General features: G+C 40.3%; 2 long non-coding RNA genes across 10 annotated transcripts in view; one reads left to right on the top strand and one right to left on the bottom strand.

The window, feature by feature from the left end:
- LOC105487958 (uncharacterized) overlaps positions 1-18,209 on the top strand; it is a 52,713-nt gene extending 34,504 nt beyond the window's left edge. Inside the window, exon 3 of the long non-coding RNA XR_011621545.1 lies at positions 17,343-18,209. This is a non-coding gene — a long non-coding RNA (uncharacterized lncRNA). The remainder of the gene's footprint in view (positions 1-17,342) is intronic.
- Positions 1-21,703, bottom strand: part of LOC105487956 (uncharacterized) — a 322,232-nt gene that overhangs the window by 41,908 nt on the left and 258,621 nt on the right. For 5 of the 9 annotated variants that reach the window (XR_011621536.1, XR_011621540.1, XR_011621541.1 and 2 more), the window contains 2 exons: positions 21,222-21,339; positions 14,547-14,940 (listed from right to left, as the gene is read on the bottom strand). This is a non-coding gene — a long non-coding RNA (uncharacterized lncRNA). Of the gene's footprint in view, positions 1-1,014; positions 1,174-14,546; positions 14,941-20,824; positions 20,971-21,221; positions 21,340-21,703 lie in introns of those variants that run through there. The other 4 variants (XR_011621539.1, XR_011621544.1, XR_011621542.1 and 1 more) reach the window with 2 other exon arrangements.

Below are 21,703 nucleotides of genomic sequence, written 5' to 3' on the forward strand. Positions count from 1 at the left end.
GAAATAAAGCAAGCAAACTTTTGTTATTTTGAAGGAATCTGCTTCCTCCTGGAAATCTAATACCTGCTATTTCTCAGATCTGTGCAGCAGATGGCAGTATTCAATTAGTCAAAATAAAGTTCTAGCCTACAGACTTGCTGTTCACTTCTAAATTGCTCCATGACCCCTCAGTGCTTCCTGGTGGTACTTTATAAACTGTCAGTTATTTTAAATCATATCACTGTATTATGAAAGTCATCCAGAGTGCCAGGGGAGACGTGAATTAACTTCACAGTAGTGATAGGAAACTCAAAGCCGAGTGCAATACGAAAGTCACAGAGGCAGTAAGTGGCTGACGCAGAACCCAGGTCTTCTGGCTTATAGTTCAGTGTTGGTACACTACACCTCTGTGAATTAAAGGAGTATTAAAGATGATGGAGATGTTTATTTCAGTCTTCCTCCTACATGAGAAACTCTTGTCCACTGGGCCATGCCCTTGTCCAGCCTTCCCCCCACCTCCCATTATATGTTCTATGTTGCTATACTATCTCAAAACAACGATTATAAAGCTAGTTTAATGACAGTAGGTGTGTTCAAACAGAAAAAACAAAGTAGGGAGAAATTAAGTCCTGTGAGATCAGTCTCTCTAGGCATTAACCCAACAGGGTTATTTTTTGAGAGCTTTTATGAAATCGATTCTATTTTTCTATTGGCAATTTAGCAATATCCTTTTGCACTTTTAAGTGGTTGCTCTAGGAGTTACAATATCTATCCTTAACTTTTCACAATCTACTTAGAGTTGATAGTTAGGCCTATTACATAATATGTAGAAATCTTGTAAATACATATTCACTTATCCACCACTATCTTTTTTGCTATATTTATTGTGTGTGTAATGTCAACATACATTTTAAACCTCATAGGACAATAATAATTTTTGCTTTAAAGAGTACTGTGTATTTTAAAGAAAGAGGAAAAGGTCTTTACTATTTAGTCATCGATTAAAAACAACCATCTAATTTCCAACATACTTACTATTTCCAATGATGCCATTCCTTCCTGAAGATTCAAGTTTTCCTCTGGTATTCTTTCCCTGCAACCTGAAGAACCTACGCCGGTATTTCTTGTAGTATGGGGATGCTGACAACACATTCTCAGTTCTCTTATCTGATAATGTCCTTATTTCACTTTCATCTGAAAGACAATTTTGCTAGATATGGAATTCTAGATTGACAGTTGTTTCTTTTAACATTTTAAAACACTGTTTACTTCTCTTTTGGCCCCCATAGTTTCTGATTAGAAGTTGATAGTAGTTAAAATTATTGTTCCCTATATATTGCACATTTTTCTCTGTATGATTACATCTATCTTTGGCATTCACCAGTCTAACCATGATTTTCAGCCTCACCATGATTTTCATGGGTTTATCCTATTAGGGTTTGCTGAGCTTCTTAGATCTGTACATTTATATCTTTCCCTAAGTTTGAAAATGTTTCTGTTGTCATTTCTTCAAATATTTTTACGTGTATTTCTCTGTTCTTTCTCTTTAGGACTCCTGTTACCTAGATATTAGCTTTTTCAATATTGTTCCACAAGTTCCCGAGGCTCTTCATTTTTTCCAATATTTTTCCCTGTTCTTCAGATTGCATAAATTCTATCATTCTATCCTAGAAGTTAAGATATCAACTCTTATTGCTTATAGGAGGTTTTCTTTTTCTCTGGAAGCTTCACCATGTTTTTAATTCTAGGGAAAAGTCTTGACCCCCTGACCCATCATGGGCCCAGGCCATTATGCTGCTGCCAAGAGCCATCTCCAAAGACCTCATTGACTAACATCAGGAGAAAACCAAACCAAGAACCAAATTAATACATAGCAGAAGCTATTCACAAACTTAAAGATGACCTACAAGTTCATTCTCAAGAAGATCACAGTCATGACTGCTGCAGTTTCCCAATTGCAGAGCTTTCCCAAGTGCCTTATTTCCACACTGGTCAGTGAAAAAGAAAACCTTGAGTCCACATAATCTAGTATACTTGCCACCTCTTCATTTAAATGGTCTCTTTACCTAGCTCAGTTGCTGCTTTGATAACTCAGTGAATTCTCATTCTTACAGAGTTTGACCTCTTCTTGAGGTTCTCCAAAAGAGAATTTGAAGACTCCCATGAAACTTCCATAGGATCCTGGGGGATGAGAGACACAAGATCTTTGCACCCTCCATGGTCTTGCTGTGGATTCTCCCTTTATAGCAGAGTACTAGGACTGGGCTGCTCCCTGGACTCAGAAGGGTGATTCGTTCAGTTTAGATCTGGAGGAGGATATATGGTTCCAGAAATTTTTTTTTTTCAAAGGCCTCTGTAACTAATGGCATTCACTTCTCATTGAGCCTCTGTCAGTTCACTTTCTAAGCATTTTAGTGCCCCATTATGGCAAGGCATTCTCTCAGGCTCACCCATTTCCTACCTTTAGCCATCACTTAGCATTATATGAGAAGTGAGTTAATGCGATGTTTCTTCTAGGGTTTATAGCCTATGCTAGAACTCTTATGGAGGCGAGTCACTTCTAGTGGTCCTCCTTTTAGGTCCCTGATCAGTCTGGCCCAGTTATTCTCCACTGCCCCTGAGTCCATGTATATTCTTACTTCAGGCCACTCATCTCTTTAACCAGGTATACCACCCAATTCTCTGCCCCACTGTTTTTCAGGCCACTTCTGAGCAGGGGTTTCAGGGCTGCAGAAGTCTATTTGTCATTTGTACCCACATACCAAGCCAACTTAACCAAAGCCTGAGCTTTTTCTTCCTCTATTATCTGGTTACAGAGAATTCTTCCCCACCCCAGTCCCAGCTGTATGAGCTACTCTATGGACTATTAAAAGGAATTATACTGGAAGGAGAACTCCTGACACTGCCTCAACAGCAAACTGTGGTTGCTAGTCCACATTCTCCAGAATCAATATGAAATGTGGCCTACCAAAGTCTTGTGAGCCTGGATGTAAGAGAATCTAACAAGACCCCTAGAGATCATGGCAGGCTACATGGTCATTTCAAGTACCACGATGCCATATGCCATGCTTAGTTTCTACCAGTATGTGGGCCTAGAGCAACTCATGCATTGGCATAAAAGGCAAGCACTAGGGATGGGTTCAGGTACTGAACCCATCAGTTTGCATCTGCATGCCTTCAAAGAAAACTAACACAATAACCAGAACAAAACACAGATGAGGTGGAAGGGTTCTGAAGTGGCTAAGTAGTTTCTGGGCCATAGGATTACTGAAGTTAGAACTCAGGGATTGGGTTAAATAATATTAAATAAGACTGAGAGAAATAATGAGCTAGAAGATGGAGCCGAAGAAATTGCAGTGTAAAGACAGATGGAAACAGGAAAGAGACTTTGGGAAACACGAAGACTGAGTAAGAATGTCTTTAAATGTCTATTTTGAGTTAGAGAAAAACAGCTTAAAACACAGGGCAAAGGAAATACTATTTGAGGTTGAAGAAATAATTACCGAAAATTCTCAAAACTGAAGAAAAACAAAATACCAATCCAGATTTGTGAAGCTTAACCAAATCCCAAGCCAAATAAAAAAATAGAAATTAGCGGGCTAGGCGCAGTGGCTGATGCCTGTAATCCCAGGCCTTTGGGAGGCCAAGGTGGGCAGATCTTGAGGTCAGGAGTTCGAGACCAGCCTGGCTAACATGGTGAAACCCCATCTCTACTAAAAGTACAATAATCAGCTGGGCTTGGTGGTATGCGCCTGTAATCCCAGCTACTCAAGAGGCTGAGGCAGGAGAATCGCTTGAACTTGGGAGGCAGAGGGTGCAGTGAGCCGAGATCATGCCACTGTACTCCAGCCTGGGCAACAGAGCAAGACTCCGTCTCAAAACAACAACAACAACAAAAAAACGGAAATTAGCTACCAAGACACATCCTAGTGAAACTGTAAAGACAAAAGTATGATCTTGAAAGCAGCCAGAGAGTAAACCACCATTCTTGATTAGGACATATAAGTTGACAGTTGAGTAACAGCAACAATGAAAGCTACAAAGCAATAAAATTATATCTTTAAAGTGATGAGGAAAATTTATAATACAGTCATGCATCATATCATGGTTATTCAGTTAATGATGGACTGCATTTACAATAGCAATCTCATGATTATAATGGAGCTGTCAACTTCCTGTTACCTGGTGGCATCATAGCCATCAATGGTGTAGCAAAATGCATTACTTATGTGTTTGTGATGGTGTCGGTCAAACAAACTTGCACCGACAGTGGTATAAATGTGTAATGCATATGTACAATACATAATACTTTATATATAATAAATGAGTTACCAATTTTTTACTATACTATTATTGCTAAAGTATATTCCTACTTATAAATAGTAGACTGTGAAACAGTCTAGGCAGGTCCTTCAGGAGCTATTCCAGAAGAAAGCGTTGTTACAGGGGATGAAAGATCCATGTGTGATATTGCCCCTGAAGACCTTCCAGTGGGACAAAATGTGGAGGTAAAAGATAATGTTATTGATGATCATGACTCTGTGTAGGCTTAGGCTAATGTGTGTTTCTCTCTTTGATTTGAACCAGAACATTTTACAAAGTAAAAAAAAAAAAAAAAAAGGAAAAAAGCTTATAGAATAAGGATATAAAGAAAATTCTTTTGTGTAGCCATACAAGGTGTTTTAAGCTAAGTGGTTTTTTTTTTTTTTTTTTTTTTTTTTTTTTTTTTTTTTTTTTTTTTTTTGAGACAGGGTCTTACTCTGTCACCCAGGCTGGAGTGCAGTGGCTCAGTCTCAGCTCACTGCAACCTCCACCTCCCAGGTTCAAGCAATTCTCCTGCCTCAGCGTCCCAAGTAGCTGAGATTATAGGCATGTGCCACTACACCCAGCTAATTTTTGTATCTTTTAGTAGAGACTGTGTTTCACCATGTTGGCCAGGCTGGTTTCAAACTCCTGACCTCAAGTGATCCACCTGCCTTGGCCTCCCAAAGTGCTGAGATGACAGACCTGAGTTCCACAGCACCTGGCTAAGCTAAGTGTTATTACAAAACAGTAAAAAGTTTTTAAAATTTAAAAGTTTACAGAATAAAAAATTACAATACACTGAGGCTAATTATTGAAAAATATTTACTAAATTTAGTGTAGCCTAAGTGTAGGATGTCTGTAAAACCTATAGTAGTATACACTGATGTCCTTGGCCTTCACATTCACTCACCACTGACTCACACAGAGCAACTTTCAGTCCCTGCAAGCTCCATTCGTGGTAAGTGCCCTATACAGGTGTATCATTATACTTTATTTTTGCTGCTCCTTTTTTACAGTATTTATTGTTGTGTTAAAATTGCCTACAGTATGCAGTACAGTAACCTCCTATACAGGTTTGCAGCCTAAGAGCAATAGGCCATACCCCACAGCCTAGGTCTATAGTAGTTACACCATCCAGGTTTTAGTATGCTCTATAATGTTTGCCCAACAGTGAAAGTGCCAAACGACACATCTCTCAAAACATACCCAAACTGATAAGCAATGTAGGATTGAAAGATTTTTTAGACAAGCAAAAAGGATTTAACACTAGCATAACTTCTCTAGGATAAATTCTAAAGGATATACCTCAAAAAAAGTAGTGCCAGAAGAATGGGCTGCAATGCAATCATATTGGTAACAATTGGCCATGTAAAATAACAAAAATGGTTTATCTGTGGTGTTTTTTTTATTTTTATTTTTTTTATTTTTTTTTTATTATTTTTTTTTTGAGACGGAGTCTCGCTCTGTCGCCCAGGCTGGAGTGCAGTGGCCGGATCTCAGCTCACCGCAAGCTCCGCCTCCCGGGTTTACCCCATTCTCCTGCCTCAGCCTCCCGAGTAGCTGGGACTACAGGCGCCCGCCACCTCGCCCAGCTAGTTTTTTGTATTTTTTAGAAGAGACGGGGTTTCACCGGGTTAGCCAGGATGGTCTCGATCTCCTGACCTCGTGATCCGCCCGTCTCGGCCTCCCAAAGTGCTGGGATTACAGGCTTGAGCCACCGCGACCGGCGTGGTGTTTTTTTTTAAAGTGAAATAAGGAGAATAGGTTTACTATATTATAGAAATCAGGGAGTGATTGGAGTTAAGATGTTTTACATGCCTTTATGTTCCAAGGAAGATAAAATAATTGACTTTAGAGATGTTCATTTAAATAGACACATTAACATTTCTGGGCTGAAATAATTAAAATAGAATATCATACTCTTGGTAAAGAGAATACAATAGTCTGTAAAGAAAAAGGCATCAAGAGGCCGGGCGCGGTGGCTCAAGCCTGTAATCCCAGCACTTTGGGAGGCCGAGGCGGGCGGATCACAAGGTCAGGAGATCGAGACCACAGTGAAACCCCGTCTCTACTAAAAATACAAAAAATTAGCCGGGCGCGGTGGCGGGCGCCTGTAGTCCCAGCTACTCAGGAGGCTGAGCCAGGAGAATGGCGGGAACCCGGGAGGCGGAGCTTGCAGTGAGCCGAGATCGCGCCACTGCACTCCAGCCTGGGCGACAGCGTGAGACTCCGTCTCAAAAAAAAAAAAAAAAAAAAAAAAAAAAAAAAGAAAAAGGCATCAAGAGAGGGAAACTAAAAATAATTGAAACAAACCTAAAGCACAATAAAGATAGGAGTAATAGTGGATCACAACAAATGTGAAGGAAGTAAAATCTCTAAACAAGGGTTGTTAGACTTTTTTTAAAATAAAATTCTTGCAGTGTCACTTATAAGAGATTCACCTAAAACAGAAAGGCACAGTAGAAAGTTAAAAGATTGAAAAGAGATTCTAGGCAGATGCTAACTTAAAAAAAAAATGCTGGAATATCATCTCCCCACCTCCCTCCATCTCACACCAATAGACTTAAATTAAAAAGCATTTAACAGGGAAATTCCTCATAAAATTATTTCTGTCATGGATTTATCACATCTGGGAGAAAAATCCACATATGTATAGAATTTACTGGCATCACATGTGGCTGGTCACACATGATCACACAATAACACGCCCCTACAGGGGACTCCCCTCCACACCCCAACCTTCCCCTATTCCCTGCAAAAATGCTTTTGGCTTAGCATGCATCAACCACTTGAAAATAGCAAGATAGGGAATGAGGATCAATTCTGCGATCTTTAACTCAAGAAGAAAGACACGAATCCACTGGAATCATGAAGAACACCCCAGATCCCAGAGAGGAGAATATGGGCAAATAACTCTCATGATGGTGTCTGGTTGGTAAAAGTGAGTGAAACCCCAGTACATGAGAAAGGCAGCGAATCTTCCTCTGTGATTTAACTTTCCACTGCCTATCCGAGCAACCCAGGCCAAGGGAGAGCATTTGGTTTCTCCCAGGTCCTAGAGCTAACTGGGAGATAGGCTTGGAGGCACTGAGAGGGCAAGACACTGGAAAAAAAATTGCAGGCATTTTCCCAGATCAGGGACTGCGAGCAGAACGCCATTTTAACCCAGACACATATGAGGTCTGTCATTCTTTAGTGACATGGCAACGTGGCCATGCAGGCATTTTAGTCTCAAGCCAAAGACTCGAGCATTTACACTGGAGCAGGGTACTAGCTTCCACAGCCAGAATGGTAGAAAGCACCTCAGCAGTAGGTACTGGAATTGTGCTTTCCTGTTGCAGGCCTGGGGCAGGAGGAGAGCTGCTACAGCTATGGTTTCTCCTGGGCAATGAGACTTGCAACCAGACTCACTTGTGACGGGTACCTACTCTGCATATGTCATTTCTGGGTGCCTCAGCCTCCTCCCCTGAGATTGTGGTACATCAGGGCCCTCTGTGCTCTACCCCCAGGCAGAACTCCAGGCATGTGAAGTACATGCTTGCCTGGACTAGCAGCCTGAGCTGCCCCACACTTCCTGGGCATAGATCATAGTACGGGGGGCTAAGGGGAAGGCCTCTCCACTTCACACCCAGGCAGAACTCCAGGAATTTGAAGCACCTGCTCACCTTGATCAGCAGCCTGAGCCACCCCACCTTTCTTGTGCAGAGATCCTGGTGCAAAGGAGCCTTCATTTCATGCCCAGGCATACCTCTAAGCATTCAGAGCACCTGCTCAGCCAGACTGGAAGCCTGAGCTGCCTGCCCACTTTTCTTGGGCAGAGATTGTGGTGCAGCAGGACCCTCTCTGCTACACACTCAAGCAGATTTCCAGGTGTGTGGAACACCCACCTGAATGAACTAGCAGCCTGAGTCGCCCCACCCTTCCTGTGCAGAGATACTGATGGCCCTCTCTGCTTCATGCCCAGGCAAATCTCTTGGCAGTCAGAGCACCCACTCACCCGGATCAGCAGCCTGAGCTGCCCCACACTTCCTGTGCAGAAATTGTGGGGGACCGGGCCCTCTTCATGTCCAGGCATATCTCCAGGAAGTTAGAGCCCCCCTTCATCTGGATTAGCAGCCTATGCCATCCCACCCCTCTCTATGCAGAGGTTGTGGTATAGTGGGGCCTTCTATACTCTATGCCCAGGCAGATCTTTGGGCATCCCTGGGGCACCCCTTTCCTGGATTAGCAGTTTAGGCTGCCCTTCCTACCTGTACAGAAAACTTGAGGCTGAGAAGTTTTCCAATTCCATGCCTAGGCACACATCTGGGCACTTGATGGCCACCCAATGTATTCTACCTTGGTGCTGGTGCTGGCCATTGCAGGACCTAAAGGTAGTCCAGCCCCACCTTCTTTGTCTGGCTCCACCTGTCTTGCCCCCAGCCCTCCAAAGTCTGATCAGAAAGCTCAGACCACTGTGTACTCCACAGATCAGCCCATTGTCCAAGATAACAGACTTCTCCCAGCAAAAAGCGATCAAGTATATACCCAGCTATGTTAGCTGCAGTTGGCTGTTACCCATAAGCATCTTCTCCTGGCTTGTAGGTCAAACTGCACAGCCTGATATAAAACATGCTGACCAAAGCACACAGATCTATAGAACCAAAGCCAAAGGACCCTACTCAAGTTCTCTACGGTCACATCCTCTAAGTGAGGAGAAGAAAGAGAAAAAGGAAAAATAATCTTATAGGTTAAGAAATTAAAATTTTAAAATCTCACCTGAATGAAAATAGTTGCAAAAATTACAAATGCCAGCATCTCCAGATGAGATGGAATCAGCACAAGAATTCTTGCATGATGGAAAGTCTAAATGTAGTGACACCAAAAGTCTAGATGTAGTGATCACACTAGCTCTCCAGCAATGGTTCTTAACCAAAATGGAAACTCAGAAATGACAGATAAAGAAATCAAAGTATGGATTGCAAGGCAGCTCAACAACATCCAAGACAAGGTTGAAAATCAACACAAAGAAACTTCTAAAGCAATCCAAGAAATGAAGGAAAAGATACATCTTTAAAAGAAATCAATCAAAACTTCTGGAATTGAAAAACTCACTTGAGGTATTTCAAAATACAATTGAAAGCTTCATCAATAGACTGGACCAAGAACAAGAAAAAAAGTTAAGAGCTTGAAGACCAATCTTTTTGAACTAACCTTGTCAGACAAAAATTTGAAAGAATTTTAAAAAGTGAACAAATTTTTGAGAAATATGAGATTATATAAAGTGAACAAACCTACAAATTATGGCATTCCTGAGAGACAAGGAGAAAAATAATCTGGAAAACACTTAAGAAAATTTCTCTAATCTGCTACAGAGGTAGACATCCAGACAAAAGAAAACAGAATACCTGCAAGGTACCACACAAAATGAACAAGGTATATAGTTATCAGACTATTTAAGGCCAATGCTAAAGAAAAAAATCTTAAAAGCAGCTAGATAAAAGGTCAGATCATGTACAAAGGGAACCTCATCATGTTAACAATGGACTCCTCAGGAGAAACTTTACAAGCCAGGGGAGATTGGGGGCCAATTTTAGTATTATTAAGGAATTGAAATGTTGACCAAGAATTTCATATCCTGTCAAACTAAAGCTTCATAAGCAATGGAGAAATAAAATCTTTTCCAGACAAGCAAGTGCTAAGGGAATTCATTACAGCTGAACCAGCCTTACAAAAGATCCTTATGAGGGTTCTAAACATGAAAAAGAATGAATGATACCTGCTACCACTAAAAGACACAAGTACATAACTCACAGATGCTAAGAAGGAAACACACAATGGAAACTACAAAGCAACCAACTAACTTTATGATAAGATCAAAACTTCATGTCACTATTAACTTTGAACGTAAACCATCTAAAAGCCCCATTAAAAAAGGCACAGAGTTGCAAGTTGGATAAAGAAACCAAGACCCATCCAACTTCTGTCTTCAAGAGACCTGTCTTGCACATAATGAAGCCCATAGACTCAAAGTAAAGAGTTGGAGAAGGAAGACAGAGAGCAAGGGGTCCAAAAAAAAAAAAAAAAAAAAAGACAAATGGGATCACATCAAGTTAAAAATCTTCTGCACAGCAAAGGAAACAAAGTGAAGAGACAACCCACAAAACAAGAGAAAGTATTTGCAAACTACCCATCTGACAAGGGACTGATAACCAGAATATATAAGGAGCTCAAACAACTCAAGAAAAAAATAATCTCAATCCAATGTAAAAATGGATAAAAGATCCAAATACACATTTCTCAAGACATACAAATGGCAAATAGGTATATGAAAAACATGCTTAACATTACTTATCTGAAAAATGCAAATCAAAACTATGAGACATCATCTTATCCCAGTTGAAATGGCTTTAATGCAAAGGATAGGCAACAACAAATGTTGATGAGTGTGTAGAGAAAGTGGAGTCCTTATATAATGCTAGTGGGAATGTGAATTACTACAAGTGCTGTGAAGCAAAGTATGGATGGTCCTCAAAAAACCTAAAAATACAACTCACATATGATCCAGCAATCCCACTGCTAGGTATATACCTCCAAAGAAAGGACATCAGTCTATCAAAGATATCTGCACTTCCACATTTATTGCAGCACTATTCACAATAGCCAAGATTTGAAAGTAACCTGCGTCCATCAACAGATAAAAAAATGTGTTGTATATATACACAATGGAGGACCATTCGGCCATAAAAATGAATGAGATCCTGTCATTTGCAACAACATGGATGAAATTGGAAGTCATGATGTTATGTGAAATAAGCCAGACACAGAAAGACAAATGTCACATGTTCTCACTCATTTGTAGGAACTAAAAATTAAAACAATCGAACTCATGGAGATTGAGTAGAATGATGGTTACCAGAAGCTGAGAAGAATAGTGAGGAGAGCAGGGGAAGCAAGAATGGGTAATGGGAACAAAAATATAGTTAAAATGAGTAAGATCTAGTATTTGATAGCACAACAGCATAATTTACTGTACACTTAACTATTATATAATTGGAAAGCTCATAACACAAAAACATGATAAATGCTTGGGGTGATAGATACCCCATTTACCTTGATGTGATTTTACATGGTATGCCTGTATCAAAATGTTTTATGTACCCGTTATGTATATGTACCCATAAAACTTAATTTTTTTTAAAAAAAAGGGATGATATTTAAGGGACAAGAGGCATTAAGGGTACATATGAGACTGTCATAACCGTTGCCTTCTCCAGCTCCTAAAGAAATTTTCCAGGGACTTAAGGGCCAGTCTACCTGTAGGAAAAGTTTATAAATGGGGAGAACCCTCTATTAAAAATTTTTAAATTGTTTCAAAACAAACACTTAAGAATTGTTGATATTTTATCCTCACTTAAATTTTTATAAGATAGAAAATATTTACATTTATAAGATACTCTTTTCCCTCACCCACCTGTCCAATGCTGGTCAGAGTTAAACCCTATTTTGATATTACTTTAGGTGTGAAATGTACATGATTCATATTCTGCCTGATAATGCTATTAATACTACTGCAAGTTGTAAGCTTCTCATAGCTTCTTTTCCCTCTTGGTGCAAGTTAATGGAATTGCCTTGAAATTCCTTCTTTTTCTAAAGTTTTTCCATGAGAAAAGCAAAGATCTAACTGTAAAATCCTCAGCATCCCTGCTGAGTTACAGAAGAACAAAAATATGTAAATTGGCATTAGATCCAGCATTACAGACCCTAAAAGACCTGTAGGGAACTCTTTTGAACATAATTTAGAGGGTTTGAAGATGAGGTAAAATGACTTAAAATAATTACATTTTAATTCTAGTTCACGTAATAACAGAATCCAGTTAAAACATTAGATAATTTAAATTGCCCTTATTTGGGGATTTCAAAGATAGCTATATAGCTTCTCCCTGATTGTATCAAGTGAAATGAAAATGCAAACCCAACATGTTAGATTTTATTTCATCAAGATATTGGCTTTTGGTTTTTTAAAAAATGCCTAAATGAAATGCCCCTAAATCGTAACATATGCCTCATAGAGGTAATTTACTATAACCTACACATTTAAGATTATATAAGCGCAAACAGATGTTCAATTAAATTGAACATAATAAACCTAGTATCTATTCTTTCTCAGAAACTCATACTATATTGCAAACTATGACTCTACAACTTGTTCCACTTTCCTTAAAACTTTACTAGGAGAGTGTGTTAACTTTATCTGACAAATCCTTTATATCAGGTTTTTTTTCCCCCCCAAAAAATGCCTAATTGACTCAGACTAATACTAAGATAATTTTCTGGTGATTTCTAGAAAAGTAATTCTAAGAAATAATGTTGATAGTCCACATTACTTCCATGTATGATTTTCTAGTTTCTTGTGAACGTATAAATTCCTAAATCAGTGTACCATAAACATTGACTTCTGACTATATGTGTGCATGTATGTATGTTGCATTTACAATTATATCAAGGTAAAGTTAACAATTAAGAAAAATAAGTCACCTCCAGAGAACAGAATGCTAGTGAATTAGAGAAAAGAAATTAGGCTCAATAATGGTACTCCACCTGGGGGTAGGATTTGTTTGAACAGATGTTTTGGGGACTGTATTCTGATTTGTTTTCCCAGCATAGTCCAGATTATCACTTTTGGGGCTTAACATGAGTTAAAAAACAAGATCAAAGGAGTACTAGAAGGAAAAAAAAATACATTCAGCAAATAGTGCTAGATTTACATGTGTTGGAAAAGGTAAGCTGATAAACTTAACTGACGCATTTGAGAAGAGTAGAGGAGAGATTGGAGTGAGTCATGAGGCACATAAACCCTACAGTAAAGAAAATGTGGTAGAAACAGATATGACTGCCAGCACAGGTCAGAGACAGAACCACCATATACAATTGTGTGTTAAAAATATTGAAGGACCTAGTAGAGTTAGGTGGCCAGAGGGAGCAGCTATAACCTGTAAGATCCCAGATAGAAGAACAATACTTGCCTGATCCACTACTGTTAAGGGAACATGTAGCAAATATCCACAATATGACCATGAGGACTCAAGACAAACCTATTCTAGAATGCTGATGTGGAAAATTATTTTCTCTTTAGAATAATGACTTTCTTTCCAGCTCCATGTTCAGCGATGTCATATTGGTAGCTTCAAATAGGCCATGATGGGAGAATTTACAGCATAAAAACCGGCAAACACTACAAATCAGAACTTTTTTTTAAAGAGACAGCTGCACTTACTAGCACACCACTGGATAAAACGTCTTGGAATTTTTTGTAAGTTTCTAACAAAGGTCAGGTTTTTAAGGTACTCTAAAAATTAATTTGATAACTTGATGGTTTCAAATGATGAATGCTGTCCTGAAAATAGAATTAAATTTCCTTTGTTTACTGGGAGGCATGCCTAAACCTGGGAATGATCTATTTTCAAAGAGACTTAATAAAAGAATAAAAAATTAATCAATGCTCTTAATCATTTTGTGTATAGTTAGATTTGATGACATAACACTACATTTATAAATTTTAGGATTGACTTTTTCTGTAGTTCCAGTTTTGAGATTATGTATCAGTCCATTCTCACACTTCTATAAACAACTACCTGAGACTGGGTAATTTATGACGAGGTTTAATTAACTCATAGTTCTGCAGGCTTAACAGGAAGCATGGCTGGGAGGCCTCAGGAAACTTACAACCATGGCAGAAGGTGAAGGGGAAGCAAGTGCCTTCTTCACATGGTATCAGGGGAGAGAGCGCATGCACGAGAGGGGAAGTGCCACTTTTTTTTTTTTTTTTTGAGACGGAGTCTCACTCTGTCACCCAGGCTGGAGTGCAGTGGTCGGATCTCGGCTCACTGCAAGCTCCGCCTCCCGGGTTTATGCCATTCTCCTGCCTCAGCCTCCCAAGTAGCTGGGACTACAGGTGCCCGCCTCCTCGCCCAGCTAGTTTTTTTGTATTTTTTAGTAGAGACGGGGTTTCACCGTGTTAGCCAGGATGGTCTCTATCTCCTGACCTTGTGATCCGCCCATCTCGGCCTCCCAAAGTGCTGGGATTACAGGCTTGAGCCACCGCACCCGGCCGGAAGTGCCACACTTTTAAACCATCAGATCTCGTCAGAACTCAACATCATGAGAACAGCAAGGGAAAATTCACCCATATGATGCAATCGTCTCCCACCAGGCCCCTCCCCTGACACATGGGAATTACAATTCGACCTGAGATTTGGGTGGGGACGTAGAGCCAAACCATATCAGACTAGAATCCTTTATTAATGTTTATGTCAATGATATTAAGATGACTTCTGTGGAAGATTCATTGCAATGTTGTCGCTGTGTTCTAACATCAATTTCCCCTAGCCGTTACAAACTGTATTTTCAGGAAAATATCTTTTCATGAACTGTTTAAAATTGCAAGAATGTAGCTGCACCTGTGGGATCATGTGTGGCCCCAAACTCAGCAATAGCAATGCCTCTTCCTTTCTTTCTGCTTGAAATAACCCAGAGCAGAGCAGCTGACTGCATCTGGGAGCAGGTGCTTCTCTCTCCCTGGTGTATGCTGAGGTGATGCTCCTGAGGTCTTGTGCAATGCTGTATTCTCACAGCCACCAATGAAACTGATCATACAATCTTTTCAAGGGTCGAGACCTGTGGAGAGATTCAGCAACTTAATAGATGACAGCCCCATCAGCAAATAATGGAGGCACAACACAAAGCAGTTATCAAATGGGTTCTAGGTGGCTCTAGTCCCTATAATCCCACAGAGCTTCTACTCTAAGCCTATAACTGATGAAGAAAAATTTCCAGGTTCTATCTTAGGGGAACTAGTGAGCCTTAAGAAACTAACAGCAGCTGCAGTTAATTTGTCAGGAAAGTCACCACTCCATATCGTCAAAACAGTACAAAAAACTTCTGTAATAAGGTTTGCAAAATTATACACAAAGTAGCAGATAGAATGGCATAACCCCCACGTATCCATCATTGGCTCCAACAATTATTAACGTATGTCTCATCGTGTTTCACTTCTGTTCTCACTCACCACCCAGTCCCACTGCTGGATTATTTTAAGGCAAACTTGAGAATTACACTATCCTACCTCTAAAGTTGCTATTACATATCTTAAAACTAGAACTTTAAAAAATAATAAGCACAATAGGACAAGGTGAGGTGGCTCACGCCTGTAATCCCAGCACTTTGCGAGGGTGAGGCTGGTAGATTGCTTGAGGTCAGGAGTTTGAGGCCAGCCCAGCCTGGCCAACATGGCAAAATCCTGTCTCTACTAAAAATATGAAAATTAGCTGGGCGTGGTGACAGGCACCTGTAGTGCCAGCTACTTGGGAGGCCAAGGCAGGAGATTCACTTGAACCCAGGAGGCGGGGGTTGCACTGGGCTGAGATCACACCACTGCACACTCCTGCCTGAGGGACAAAGGCTCTAAAACAATATTTAAAAAAAAAAAAAAAAAGGCACAATGTAACTAAAATACACACCAACAATTGCATATTGCCAACTATCAAATATCTAGTCATTTCAGGTTTCCAGTTATTTCACAAAGGCATTTTTAATGCTGACTTATTGGAATCAGGATCCAGGGAAGAGACCCTCATTAATACATTTGTTTGACATGACTTAAATCATTTTGAATCTGTAACATTCCCATCTCTAGTTCCTTGCTTTTTGAATAAGTTGTCTTAGACGGATTTCCTAAAATCAGAGCCCAAGATGTGGATTTTGGTGAAAGTGGTATTGAGGGAGTGCGTTCAGGAGAGGGAAAACAGCAGGGAAGCACGACTGGGAAGAAAAATAACTAAGCAAGGATGGTATAGTGATTAGCTCCAGTCTGACGCCAGAGGGAGCTCTGGCACCACAACGTTGAGCTCCCTTTGAGCAAGGGACAGCACAGTACCACAGGCCAGCCAATCCGTAAGGGCTGTGCCGAGTGGGTGGGCATGGTTACCTCTTGGATAAGAAAGCTCGTTTGTGGCCAAAGGCAGTTTTCTAGAGGAAGGGACTGCTGTAACTTTCGGCAGCCAGTGCTCCCAGCAGCAGACTTATGGGATCGATGAAGGACACTAACAGCATTCACACCAGAGTGCCTCTATCTTGTTTCCTGTAAACTCAGCATAGATCTAGAGGCCTAATCCAAATCAGGTTTTAAATTTGGCAAGACTACTGCTATGGTTTGAGTGTTGGTCTCATCCAGAACTCATGTTGGAAATTCCCAATGTGTCAGTATTGAAAGATGGGGAGTTTTAACAGGCAATTGGGTGGTAAGGACCCTGCCCTCATGAATGGATTAATCCATTCACAGATTAATGAATTAATGGGTTATCACGGGAGTGGGACTGCAGCTTTCTAAGAGGAAGAGAGACCTGAGCCAGCAAGCTCAGCCCCCCTCACCTGGAGTTCCCCTGTGCCACCCCAGGTCTCTGCAGAGGCCCCCTCCCCAGCTGTGCTTTCTTAACCTTAGACTTCCAAGGCTCTGGAACCGTAAGAAATAAGCTCTTTTTCAAGTTACCAAGTTTCATGTACTGCTTTATAGACAGAAGAGAGACCAAGACAACTACACGGACTAGTGTTATGTGCTTCCCCCTACACCATCTCAAAGGGCACTTTATATCTGGTTGTTATACAGAAACTTCTGTTGCATGATTCTGGTGCTATTAAATATCTGCCAGAAACTGATTTAACCGCTTCCACATTGCTTAATGAATTGGCTTAACAAGTTTGAGAACCTGGTTTCATTTAGCAGTGTATATGTCTTTGATGTGTATTTCACAACTCTTTATAACCCATATAAATGTGTGGTATTCTTATGTGGAAAAAATGTTTTCCAACAATAAAGCTAGAAAAAATGAGTGCATTTTTTTTGGGTTCTTTCAGATGACTGGGAAGTAAAACCAAATTAAAACTGGCTTTAAAAAAAATCAGTTAAGTGTGACTCATTTAACTGGGGCGTCATAGCTGAATCCAAAACCTAGAGGATAAATGTCAGTAGATTTTACTGAGTTTTTACTGAGTCTTTTACTGGCTTTTCTCCTTTCCTTTAGGTGGCTGCCTTGTTAACCGGAACTGCTCTAGGACAGTCAGGCGTTTTCATCATCATATTTACACCTTATCCTTTCTTCAGTCCCAACAGTTGGGAATGAAATTTCTCATACTGAATGAATATTGTTTTGGACTAAATGTTTGGGTACCTTCCCCACATGTTGAAACTCTAACATGACAGACTGTCGTGAATAGGATTACAGCTCTCATGAGAGACATGAAAGCTTGCAGCCATGTGAGGCTACTGTGAAGTCAGCTGTCTGCAACCCTGAATAGGGCCTCACCAGAACCTGAGCATGCCAGCAAAATGGTCAAGCCTTCCAGCCTCCAGAACCATAAGGACTGGGGTAAATCCCACCTGACCATGGTGAATGCCGCTTTCTAATGTTCTGTTAAATTTGGTTTGCTAGTATTTTGTTGAAACTTTTTGCATCTATGTTCATCAAGGATATTGGACTATAACTTTCATGTAACATTGTCATTTAGCTTGGTATCAGGGTAATGCTAGCCTCATGAATTTGGAAGTATTTCTTCTTCAATATTTTCCTGAATATTTTGAGGAGGCTATTGCTATTACTTTTTTAAATGTTTGTTGGAAGTCAGCCGTGAAGCCATCTAGTCCTAGGCTTTTCTTTGATTGGAAACTATACTGATTCAATCTCCTCACTATTGGTCTGTTCAATTTTTCTATTTCTTTAGAAATCAATCTTAGTAAGTTATGTCCAGATTATTTTTTCTCCTAGGTTATATAATTTGTTGAAGTATAACTGTTCATAGTACTCTCTTATGATTCTTTGTATTTCTGTGGTATCAATTGTAGTGCCTCTTCTTTTTGACTGAGTTGAGGTTTGCCAATTTTAACCTTTTTAAAAAAGAAACAATTCTTATCTTCATTGATCTCTTTCTCTGTTCTCTTTCTGCTGATTTCCTTCTGCTAACTTCGGGCTTATTGTTTTTCTATTTCCTTGAGGCAAAACATTGTTCATTTGAGATCTTTCTCCTTTTTTGACCTAGGCATTTATTACTATAAACTTCCCTCTTAAAATTGCTCCCCATAGGTTTGCTGCCTCCCATAAGCTTTGATAGGTTGGTTCCTTCTACCTCAAGATTAATATTTCCCTTTTAATTTCTTCATTGACCCATTGGTTGTTCAGCAGCATGTTTAATTTTCATGTTTTAATTTTTGAAAATTACTGATTTCCAGTTTTATGCCATTGTGGTCAGAAGAGACTTAATTTTCTTAAATTTGTTAAGACTTATTGCCTAACTTGTGATCATGGAGAACCTTCTGTGTGTACTCGAACTGTGCATTCCGCTGCTAATGAAGTGTTCTGTATGTCTGTTAGGTCCATTTGGTCTAAAGCATAGTTATCAAAGTCTGATATTATTTCTTTGGATGATATATCTATTATTGAAAGTGAGTTTTGAAATCCCTTGTTAGTGTATTACTGTATCTCTGATTAGATCTATTAATATTTATATTTAAGTGTTCTGATGTTGGTGCATATGTATAACCTGACCCCTTTATTACATAAATATTTTCCTCTTTTTATATTTTTTTGACTTGAGCATTTTGTCTGATAGATCTGGGCTCTCATTTCTATTTGCATGGAATATCTTTTTCCATCCTTTCACTTTGTCTTTGTGTCCTTACAGGACAAGTGAATCTTACAGGCAACATATACTTGGGTCTGTCTTTAATACATATAGCCACTGCCTTTTTAGACTTGAATCCATTTATATTCCAGGTAATTACTGGTATGTAAGGACTCGCTGCCATATTATTAGTTGTCTTCTGGTTGTTTTGTAGATTTTCTTCCTCTTTTGCCATCTTGTGATTTTTTAGTGGTATGCTTTGATATTTTACTTTTTATGTTTTGTGTATCTACTATTGGTTTTTCAAGAGAGTAAAGGCAGGTCAAGTAGAAGCATCTCAGACTGAGTCATGTTTGTCTACGGTCTCCAAGAACAAGATGCCCATGTTTAAACACATAAGAATTGTTATGGGCAATACCTATGTAAAAAGAGGGAGGCTGGAACAGACTAGGAGAGTGTTCAGACTGTGTGTAAGCCTGACACCAAGAGAAGGAGAGAGGGAAGGTAAGTTGGGTGAAGGAACCTAGATAGCTAACTTTGCAGAGGGCTCCCCAGCAGCCTCGCTAAACCTTTATTAGCCTGCACACTATCAAAGGAGTCTCCATCTCTTAAGATCAAGCCTGTGTTGGTGGCTCTGCTGAGCTCATCTGGGAATAGCTTCGGTGAGCCATGTCTTTTAGAATAAGTGCTGTGGTAGATTTCAGAGTTCAGCAGCTAAGGGCCTTAGTCACTTACACTCTCTAGTTAGAGGTCTGTGAGTCCTGTTTTCTCAAGGCCACCACAGCAGTGCAGGTCTAAGGAAAGGTCAAAAAGACTGTAGCAGGGTTCTTGCCTATAACTTCAGGAATTGTATCTTAGAATCCTCATAGTTCCCAGTGACTAGACAGGAGCAGCCCATGGGAAGAACAATCTCAGCACAAATACAGAGACTGGTTTCAGAACCAGAGGCTCAGGCTATTGGTCAATGGCCCTCTCTCTACAATCAGAACTAGAAAATGCACTCATGGTCACAAATTTCCTCCAGGCCACCGTAACTCCTCCTAGATGTCTCCTGGCCTAGGGTCCTGGAGTTGAGATAAACACATACCGAGTAATATTGTGACCTGGCATCTGCTCTCTACACATAGAAGCTAAGCACTGAAGTCCTCCAAGAACTAAGTATGATATCTGAGCATCTTCATTCTTACCAAAACATGTTCTATGCCTTCCTGGGACAGTGAATAAGTTGGGCCACCTTATCTTATTGAGGTAGAAGAATAAGGTCGGGAGGCAGGGAGCATAAGGTTGATTCATGCTGACTTCCTAGAACTGAATCAAAAGGAAAACTCTGCCTCTCCACACGCGAGTAACAGAAAGATCAGCAGCTACTCCCTTTGCGAACCCCCACTTTCCACTGCATTGCAAATGAAAAATGGAAAGTTTCTCTGATTGTTCCCCTCCCACAACCAGTCAGACGGTCACAAGCCTAGCCTTCATTTGCACTGCAGTACAACTTTGTAACTTAAGCCTCAGACCAGTTGCCTTTCGCATCCAATTGGACTGGTTACAAGTCACTACTCATTTACATAGGGTGTAACTAAGTAATCAATGAAAAGCCTCTAGAGGGTGTTTAAACCCCCCAAAATTCTGTAACCCACACTTGAACCAGTGGCTTGAGCCTCCTCCCACTATGTGGGGTATACTTTCGTTTCAATAAATGTTTTCATTGCTTCATTTTCACTGCTGTATTTTGTCCAATTCTTTGTTCAAAATGCCAAGAACCTAAACAACTCATAGTCAAGACCCTCTGCCGTTAACACTGTCTCTAAAACAGCATTTTCTCCCTGCAGATCCCATGGAATTATCTGAATTATTCTTCCTTTTTCCATAAAAGAATGGCTTCTCCTACCTAGGATTGTTTCCTGACCCTCCTCTCCAGATGCTGATTTGAGAGGTGTTTCTCAGTATTTTCACATGCTAAATTCCATTAAAGTCGGCTTCCTAGGAAATCATCAGTAGGGAGACCAGGAAGTCCCACAACAGGCCACCTGCAATCTGGAGAACCAGGGAAGTTAGTAGCATGGCTCAGACCAAGTCCAAAAGCCTTAGAACCAGGGAAGCTGAATGTATCACCTGCAGTCTAAAGGCCTGAAATCCTGGGGGGTCCAGGGGAATAGGGAAGTGGGGGCACTGGGAAAATTCTCGCCAAGTCTCACAGTCCAAAGGCCAGATAACCTGGACTTGTGATTTCCAAAGGCAGGAGAAGAGTGTCCTAGCTCCAGGAGAGGGAGCAAGGACAAACTCACCTTTCCTGATTTTGTTCCATTTGGGCCCTCAGGTGACTGGATGGAGCACGTTCACATTGAGGCCTGATCTTTCCCACTCAGTCCACTGATTCGCATGCTAATTCCATCTAGAAACAACCTGACATATCAGAAAAATGCTTTAGCAGCAAGTTATATAGATGTCCCCTAATTCAATCAAGCTGACCCCTAAAGTTAGCCATCATCCTACGTGAAAGATAATGAAAACTCCATTTCATTTTAATGCCAAAATAAACTGGAGTTATCAAACTTTTATAATTTAAGCTTTTATAATAAAGAGTATACATACAGGTTATTTGGGTTGTAAGGTACATGAATGTGCTTTGGTCAAGGAATAAGCCGAGGTGGACATTCAGGCCTGCATGACCCAGCGAGTTTGGCATGCAGGCACACACCTGCACTTGTTATATAACCTGTTTAAGTCCATACGTGGCTCTGAACCACTATTGTCTGATTGTCAAAGG

The sequence above is a fragment of the Macaca nemestrina genome, chromosome 3 (assembly GCF_043159975.1).
Source record: "Macaca nemestrina isolate mMacNem1 chromosome 3, mMacNem.hap1, whole genome shotgun sequence".
NCBI classification, from domain to species: Eukaryota; Metazoa; Chordata; class Mammalia; order Primates; family Cercopithecidae; genus Macaca; species Macaca nemestrina.